This window comes from Tamandua tetradactyla, chromosome 13 (assembly GCF_023851605.1).
Source record: "Tamandua tetradactyla isolate mTamTet1 chromosome 13, mTamTet1.pri, whole genome shotgun sequence".
NCBI classification, from domain to species: domain Eukaryota; kingdom Metazoa; phylum Chordata; class Mammalia; order Pilosa; family Myrmecophagidae; genus Tamandua; species Tamandua tetradactyla.
Genome location: NC_135339.1, coordinates 16,820,664 through 16,830,421, shown reverse-complemented (window position 1 = coordinate 16,830,421; position 9,758 = coordinate 16,820,664).

Sequence of the window (9,758 nt, the reverse complement as noted above, 5' to 3'; positions counted from 1 at the left end):
CTTACCACGGACCTGCCCAGTGGATGCATTGCTTGGCAATGCTGACGCTGCCCCTGGCAAATACATTGGGCCAGGGCCTAGATCCAGCCTGCTTGATATGACCCTGTTGTCGACACCAGAAGTCTCAGCCTTGTAGTCTGGTGCCCAGTAGGCAGCCTCTAGTCTGAAGATGTGTTTACTTTGGTCTTTTCAGAAATTTGAATTTGTTGCCTAGATTTAAACATTGAATAATTTTATATTTTAAAAATTTTGGAATTCTGGCTTCTCTTCAAAACCCAGAAATTCTGGCGTCTCTAGGCCTGCATGCCAAGGACTACTGGAGCTGGGTTCCACCTGCCCCCTTTCCATTTTGCCATAGGCCCCGCCATTCCCTATTGTACTGCACCAAGCCCAAGTTACTGATCTGGCCCCTGCAGGCCTTTGAGCACCTGGTCTATACATTTAGGGAGTACCTGGGTTAATCTCAGTCCTGGTTCTGTCGTCTTGTCCTCTCTTGGCCTTGCCAGCTGGGTTCGGGCCATGGCGAGTTTGGGCGAGAGGACTGAACGGGCTGCTCACTGAGATCTCCTTAGAGGCACCTGCTCTCTCCAAGGTCAGTGGGAGGTGGGGGTCAAACCCCAGCTGATTTTGCTAAGGGCGAAAAAGATGGGGATGAAGGGATGTGGCCTTACAGGTCTCCTTTCTGAGAAAGAATTACACTGGGTCTCTTTCTGCTTCCTCGAGGTATTAATCGAAGCTAGTCCGTGGCTCCCAACTAATCTCACCTCCAAAATTGCAACTAGGGAACGAGGCATGAGATTAATTCAGTTCTGAATAAATTTTTAGCAAGTGTGGGGGCATCAGCATGCTGTAAGGGGCAGCACCAGGACTTGGGTGCAAAATTTTAAGAGAGGAACCTGAGAGCGCTCCCTTTGTGGGTGTGTATATGGGCCCTAAGTGGTGCGTCCCAAACCCTCGCGTTCATCATGGTTGCCTGGGGCACCTGTTACAGATGGAGGCCCCTGGGCCCCGCCCTCCCCATCCTTGTCCAGAAGTGGCGCTTGGGAAACGGCGTCTGTAACCAGCCAGCCACATGATGCTGATGCTTGTCTCAATGCCCCTCTGCTGAGGCAGAGAGCTCCCTGAGACTAGAGGTGTGCATGCAGAGGGCAGGGTGGATTTGGAGTTCGGTCAAGTGAGAGGAGAGGGACCAGGTTTGGGAGGCGGGGCTGAAAGGTGGACTTGGCCAGTACCTCTGTCAGCAGCAGCTGACTGATCGCGCTGCCTTTCCTTTCAGCCCTGGCAGCTGTTCTCCAAGCCCAGCCTAGGCTTTGGCCCCTCAGCTCTGCTGTCAGCTGTTTACTGCCCCAGCTGATAGGGCTCCAGAGTGGAGTTGGGCCTAGAAATAGGAATTTCTTTCTAGGCAAGTAACTTGGTGGTTCACACCACCAAACCCTGAAGCTGTCTTTACTTGTGCTCCTCTAAAGGATGCGGCATCATTACTTAGTCCCTCATTTGTTCCCAAATGAAATTCTCAGTAAAGGGATCAGTTGGTCTCCCCCACCCCCAGCTCTACGAGGGGGTCTTACCCTGAGCCTCTTGGCAAGCAGCCCCTTGACCTTATCCTAGAGTCCACCCTGAGCCAGGGTCATTCCCCACAGTGAGAGCTGATGTCATCCTGAGCCAGAAAGAGCCCTGGTCTGGGGGACAGTCATCTCTGTATTCTGATCTCAGCTCAGACACTGATTTGCTGTGTGACCCTGCATAAGTCACTTCCCCTCTCTGGGTTTCTGTTACCCCTTGGTAAAATGAGGGGTAGGTTAGGGCAGAGCTTCTTAAACTTTAATGGGGTCGGCACAAATGGTGGAGTAGGGAACTCCAGCAGCCTATCCCTCCACAAAAGCAGTAGATAAAACTGGTAAACACTGTCAGAATCAACGTAAACTCTGGAAACTAATCAAAAGTTTAGAGCAAACAGGCAAATGCTTATGATAAAAATAACAGCCAATCTCGGTTAGAGCTTTGTGGTGCTTTAACCCTGGTCTCACCTGCTCCTCAGCTCAGTGGTGGCCTTGAGGACAAGTGCCCACACTCCCACTGTAAGTTCCCAATACTGGAATGGACTTTAATCTCTAAAAATCTGTGGCTGTTTTGACCTGTTTGGTAGCTCCCTCAGGGACTGCCTCAAAGCTTTTATTTTCCCTAACTGGGAACTTTAGGGGAATGAGATGCTTTGGGGGAGATGGAGTGTTGAAAAGCTCCCCCAGTGTTCCTGGGATCTGGAAGGCCCTCACTCCTCACCTGCAGGCTGTGTGTAAGCAGGAAGGCGAAGGCGGAAGTGTGACCTGCCCAGGTGAGTGTTGAAAGCATGCCCAGGTATGCACACAGCCCATCTGGCAGGACTGGGAGTGGATTTTTTTTTTTCATTTGATTTTGGGTTCCAGGCATTTAAGAACCTCCCTTGAAACACTGAAGCAGACTGAACAAAAACTTCAGTGACCACACACAACAAAGAATACAGACTTAACAAGATTAGTTTAGAAAAGTCACCAAACAGACAACAAATACAACAAACAGTAACAGCCAACCTTGGAAGGGGAGAACCTGAATTCCACAGTTGCCGCATTACATACAATATTCAAAATTTAGTTTTCAACAAAAAATTAGGCATGCAAATTAAAAGTATTGCTACATACTACAACATAGATGAATCTTGAAAACATTACAAGTGAAGGAATCCAGACCCCCCTCCCCCCCAAAAAAACAGACACATATGCGATGGCATTTTAACCAGAATAGGCAAATGCCAGTGGAAAACAGATTTGTTTCCCTGGGGCTGGTGGGAGGGAACGTGACCGGTCGATGGTCAGAGTTTGTGTTGGGAGGGATGAAAAAGTTCTGGAATTAGATACTAGTGATAATTGTACAACATTGGGAATGTAGTGGGAAACACTGATTTCTAGTTTAAAATAGTTAAAATGGTGAATTTTATAATATGCAAATTTTGTTTAAAAAAAGCCAATCCTTTAATATGTACACAGATGCCCTGGGGGGTCTTGTTAAAATGTAAATTCTGATTCCTGACCCTGGGCTCTGCCTCAGGCCCTCAGCTGATGCCCGGCTCCTGAGTAGCAAAGTTCCGGAAAGGCCTTCTTGTGTCCCATCGGGATTCTGGGCTGGTCCCTCGCCCCTGCACTGCCCCCACCCCCGGTCTGCTGCTGTACACGAGGGCTGAAGCAGAGACTGCTGGGGACTCCCAGGGCTGGGCCTGCGGGGTGTGTGCGGACCTCGGGGATCCCGAGTAGGGGGAGTGGCTGTGGCATGGGAGTCCTTGCGTGAGCAGAGGCAGAGGGCACTGGAGGAGTCAGCTTCATTTCCCACGAAGCTGGAAGAGAAAGGCGAGAAGACACGGCTCTGCGCTCGGCGGGCTGTCCAGCAAGCTCCGCCAGCTCCTGTGTTCAGAAGGGATCTGGGGTGGAGGGGGACGGCTCGGAGTGAACAAAGTGGGTGCTGAAGGGCCCCCGTGCCCCCGTGCTGCAGCTTCCTTCCCTCCCCGCCAGCCCCCAGGAACTCAAGGAGGGGGCAGGGTGGCAAACTGCCCATTCCATCAGTGGGAATGTCGGTTTCCCCCCAGAAGGTTTTGTGGCTACTGGAACGGAGGTGAGAGAAGCCCAGGAGCTTTGAGGCATGAAAATGGCCAGTGAGGGAGGCAGCTTTTCTAGGTCAGGGGTGTCCTGACAGCAGAAGTCGAATGTAAGGGGCCAGCTCTTCCAGGAGCCCCAAATGTCAGGGGCCAGCTCTTCCAGGAGCCCCGACCTCACAGCTGGGCTGCACGTGCTCCCAGCTTCTGTCCCACTGCCCGGCCTCACCGTCTCCGAGGAGGTCAGGGGCTGGGCTCAGGGGCCTGGCCGGCAGGTTCCAGGCCAGTTCCTCCAGCAGGCCCAGCAGGCTCTTCATCTCTGCCTCCAGGTGCTCCACGGTCTTCTCCACCGTCTGACACACCAACGTTGGGGGGGGGACAAGAGTGGTGGCAAGTTAACCCAGGGCCTTGGCGCAAGACCGAGCTCTCGCTTCCACTTAGCCAGCCACATCCCAACAAGGGGCGGGGCGGGGGGAGCCTGGGTGCCAGGTGCTCCTGCTCGTCCAGGCTCTGCCCTACCTGTGCCTCAGTTTCCCCAGATGACAACATCCTACGGGCTCACTCACTAAAGCTGTGCCTGCTCTGGCACCCCATGTTTACCGTGCCAGGTTTGGCCTGGGTCTCTGGGATACCTTTTTCCTTTTCATGGCCTTGGCGCCTCCAGCTCACATTCCTTTTGCTTTCTCGCCCCCTGGTGGCGTCTCTGCTAAATAGCTGGTTGAGATTTTGAAACCCTCTATTCAGGTTTCTCAACATTTTTTGTGCCATGGACCCCGTTGGTAGGCTGTATTTTATGAAAATAAAGATGCAAATTTCCCCCACATGAGTTAGGGACCCCGGGTTAAGAACCATGGCTGTCTAAAGCAGCCACTCCATCTTCACCTTCCTGTCAAAGCCCCAGGGGAGGCCTGGTCGGCTGGGGGCTGGTCAGCCTCACAGCCCAGGTGGGGCGAGGAGGTGTCTCACACGGTGGCCGGGGCAGGATTGGCTTGGATTTCCTGACTTTCCAAAGCCAGGTGGGGTGTGGGCCCTAAAGCCACCCACCTGGCAGGTGGGTGTGGACCCTCCAACTCCCCACCCTCACCCCCAGGGCACCTCATTACCTCCTCCAGGACATCTAAACGGCCTTGGACAGCCATGTGTCCGTCACACCCTGTGCTCCAGGCTGGGTCTCCTCGGGAGGTGCTGAAGGGTTCATCGGCTGCAGAGAAACACATCTTATTACAGTGGGGCCCTCAGCTTTCCTGCAACACCAGAGATTCCTGGAAGATGTGGGCTCAAATGAGGTGGGTTCTGGAGACAGCTACAAAGAGGGGCACAGGAATGCTTGTGGTGACCCCTAGTGCCAGCGGGTCACTGCCCCAATCACTCGCTTTTCTCTTAGGCCACAGCCACCTAGAGTCACAGGGGAGCTTCCTCAAGGAGTGATGCCTGAACAGGCTCATGAAGTAGTAAGGGTGAGCCAAGTAAGAGAAGGCGGAGACGGAGAACTGCATCAGTGAGGGAATTTGTGTGTATCAGCCCTTATCAGTGCTCAGCCATGGAGAATCGCACATGCGAAGAGAGAGACGCATGAAATTGCATGGCTCATTGTACAAAGCCTCACGGGGGCTTGGTGTGGCTGGAACTTACAGTGTGGGGTGGAAGGTGAGGCTGGAGAAGTAGCAACATGGTAAATACAAAGCTAAGAGGGTTGAACTTTATCCCAGAGGCCTTAGTAAACCAATTATGAAGTTTGTTTTGGAGTTTGCCTTAACAGAAGAGTCACAGAGTCATATAGGAATGTTTTAAATACAGAGACTGGATTGGAGGGATGTGTCTTTGAAGACAGGAGATAACTCCAATAATCAGGGTAAGATGTGATGAAGGCTGAATGGAGGCAGTAATTATAGGTAAAGAGAGAAAGAGGAAGAAAAGAAAAGAGTGGAGATACTTTGGTAATAGCACTGACACTGATGACCAGTTACTAATAGCTGATAGTTGATGAGTGTTTTCCATGTATCAAGTAGTGTGCTAAGCATATATGTGTTAATTCATTCAACTTCCACAACAACCTATTATTAGCCCCAGTTTACACATAAGGAAATTAATGTCCAAAGTCACACAGCTAGTAAATGGTAGATCTGGGATTCAACCTATTCAACTCTTGGTGTGATTTGTCGGTTGGAAACTATTATGTACCTCAGAAAAGCCATATTCTTCCAAATCCAGCCTTGTGAGGGCAAACCTACTGTTTAGGGTAGGACCTTTATTTAAAAAAAATGTCTATTGAGAAATCTGCACGCACACAGGGTCCATAAATGGTGTACAATCAGTGGCTCACAATACCATTACATAGTTGTGTATTCATCACCATAATCCTTTTTAGAACATCTGCATCACTCCAAAAAAAGAAAAAGAAAAGAAAACATACACCCATACCCCCTTCTCCTCCCTCTCATTGACCACTATCTACCCATTTTTCAATCTACCCGTTTTTTTACCCTTTATCCCCCTATTATTTATTTTTTATCCCAATTTTTTAAAAATATTTTTATTGACAGATCTTCATACACATACATTCCAAACATGATGTACAATCAATGGCCCACAATATCATCACAAACACACACACACATACACACACAAATATCATCACATACTTGTGTATTCATCACCATGATCATTTTTTAGAACATGTGCATCACTCCAGAGAAAGAAAAAAAGAAGAAAAAAGAAAAAACTCATACATACTGTACCCCTCACCCCACCCTCTCATTGACCACTAGTAGTTCCACCTACCCAATTTATTTTAACCTTTGTCCCCCCCCATTATTTGTTTATTTTTATCCATATTTTTTGCTCATCTGTCCATACCCTAGTTAAAAGGAGCATCAGACACAAGGTTTTCACAATCACACAGTCACATTGTAAAAACCGTATCATTATACAATCATCTTCAAGAAACAATACTATTGGAACACAGCTCTACAGTTAGGTACTTCCTCCAGCCACTCCAAATACACCATAAACTATAAAGGGATAGCTACACAATGTGTAAGAATAACCTCCAGGATAACTTCTCCATTCGTTTGAAATTCCGAAGCCACTGAAACTTTATTGCGTCTCATTTCTCTCTTTCCTTTTTGGTCAAGAAGGCTTTCTCAATCCCATGATGCCACGTCCCGGTTTGTCCTGGGATTTCTGTCCCACATTGTCAGGGAGGTTTTTGCCCCTGGGAGTCATGTTCCTTGTAGTAGAGAGGGCAGCGAGTTCACCTGCTGAATTGGCTTAGAGAGAGGCCACTTCTGAACAACAAAAAAGGTTCTGTGGGGGTGAGTTTTAGGCCTAATTATAAGTAGGTTTAGCTTTTCCTTTGCAGGAATAAACTTCACAGGGGTTAACTGCAAGATCAAGGGCTCAGTATACTGAATTGGTCGTCCCCACTGCTTGCAAGAATATTAGGAATTCACATGCAATATTTTTATTTACGTTGTTTCTGTGGAGATGTATCCCACAATTGGATGGGACCACTAAGTGGTTTCCATGGTGTTCTAGTTAGCTAGCTGCCAGAATGCAATATACCAGAAACGGAATGGCTTTTAACAAGGGGAATTTAATGAGTTACTAGTTTACAGTTCTAAGGCCGAGAAAATGTCCCAATTAAAACAAGTCTATAGAAATATCCAATCAAAGGCATCCAGGGAAAAGATACCTTGGTTCAAGAAGGCCGATGAAGTTCAGGGTTTCTCTCTCAAGTGAGACGGCACATGGCGAACACAGTCAGGGCTTCTCTCTCGGCTGGAAGGGCACATGGCGAATATGGCATCATCTGCTAGCTTTGTCTCCTGGCTTCCTATTTCATGAAGCTCCCCGGGAGGTGTCTTCCTTCTTCATCTCTAAAGGTCGCTGACTGGTGGACTCTCTGCTTTGTAGTGTTGCTCTCTCTGAATCTCTCTGAATCTCCAAAATGTTTCCTCTTTTATAGGACTTCAGAAACTAATCAAGACCCACTCAAATGGGTGGAGACATGTCATCCCCTAATCCAGTTTAACAACCATTCTTAACTAAATCACATCAACCAGGGAGATGATCTCATTACAGTTTCAAATATACAGTATCGAATAGGGATTATTCTACCTTTAAGAAATGAGATTTATATTAAAACATGGCTTTTCTTAGGGGGCATACTTCCTTTCAAACCAGCACACATGGAAATGTTTCTCTGCCCATTTTAAGGTGGATCTTAATTTGCTTACTGAAGTCCTTTAAGAGGGAACTATTTGGGGAAAAGCTCAGCACCTACACAGACAGAGATGTTTGGAGATGCAGGGAAAAAATGCCCCTGGGGAAGCTGTTTGAAACCGGAAACTAAAGACCAGCAGACGCCAGCCACATGCCTTCCCAGCTGACAGAGGTGTTCCAGACATCATTGGCCTTTCTTGAGTCAAGGTATCTTTCTCTGGATGCCTTAGTTTGGACATTTTTATGGTCTTAGGACTATAAACTTGTGACTTAATAAATCCCCTTTATTAAAGCCACCCCATTTCTGGTATATTGCATTCCAGCAGCATTGGCAAATTTAAACACTTGTCATTTCACCCCAACATTGCTTCCTCCTTCCTCATCAGGTAGTACCACCTACCAGTACACAGAAGTCTTACAGGCCTGATAAAGAGCTCAGGTTCCAGGGTAGGTGGTTCTGAGATGCCTACCAGCATCAGAGTTGGCTGGAGCCTTGGAGAATGCAGTCATTCTGGAAGGAAGGTAATGGAAATTGAGAGAAGAGCTTTATTAAAGATGAAGTGGTCAGCATAGACTAATGTAGTAGAGAGGTCTAGCGAAATAAGGACCTAAAGTCACTGCTAAATTCCACCCCTGCACTTTTAGTGGAGCAGTGGAGGCAAAGAAAATTAGATTGCAGTGTGAAGAGAAGAGGAGGTCAGGATTGATCCTGGAAAACTTCCTGAAGCTTGGCTATGAAGGTAGAAAGAGCAGATCACAGAGTCTAGAAATGTGTTTATTGTTGTAGATTTTTTTTAAGCTTTGGAGAAACACAAATATGCTTCCAGTCAGGAAAGAGGTAGAACTGAAAGAATGTACTCCCTATAGAGATGGGAAGTAATGGAATCCAGAAATGGTGGCATCACCTGGAAGGAACGGAAAAGGAAGGCAGCAAAAATGAGTACGGATAAGTTCCTAGTTAGAAGGCTCAAAAGTTGAGTGAGTTCCCACTCGATGGCTTCTTATCACTCTAAAATAAGGTGGCCATCTGCTGAAAATTAGCCTAGAGTTAGAAAGAAGGGGAGCAAGTTGTTAAATTTTCACGAATTTTGAGAGTAGTTTGCTAAATAAAGCCATTAAAATGGAAATTATGGTCAGAGTATTTTTTGAAGAGCTGATTTATCAGCTCCCAGTGGAGGAGGGGGCATAAATAAAAGAAGGAGAAGTAGAGAGTGGGGGAAGGAGTACAAGAGGCCATTGCTGAATGAGCTGGCCTCAGTGAGGAACTTCCTTAGCGGAGCTCAGCATCTGAGTGTAGATTAGCTAAAGCAGATGGGGTGGGGTGGAACGGGGTTTTCCCTCAGGAAGCAGGTGCTGGAAGAGCAGGAGAACCAAGATTCGAGAATTCCACCACGAGGGATTAAGGGGCTGAGTTCCAGAGTCTAGTTCGGATAAGGAAGGCAAGGAGGCTAATTAGGGGACCTATAAATTGGGAGAACGGGAGGGGAGGAAGGCACCAGAAGTCCAAATGAGGTCATGGGAATAACGGGGACAAGTGGTAAGGGACACGGGAATTTTAGCCTTTCAAAATCAAGGCGCTACAGACAGTGACAATATCATGGTTGAAGCCACAGATCTCTCCAGGAACAAAATTCTTGTCTCTCCTAGGTCTCAGTACTGAATGGGTTGCCCATGGGAAACATGTAAAGTTGCCTAGAAGGTGGGCAGGACTTGAGGTGAGGAGGAAGATGGTGGCCCATTTTAATGGTGATGAACATGTAATTCTGAGAGGTTGGGTGACTTGCCCAGGGCCACACAGCTAGTGATGGCTGGACCCTAGACATCTTGACCTCTGTCCCCACTGCAGCCACCCGGCCACCCAGAACTCACCCGCAGAGCTGCCTGGCCCCAGATGCTCTCATCCCAACCCCACCTG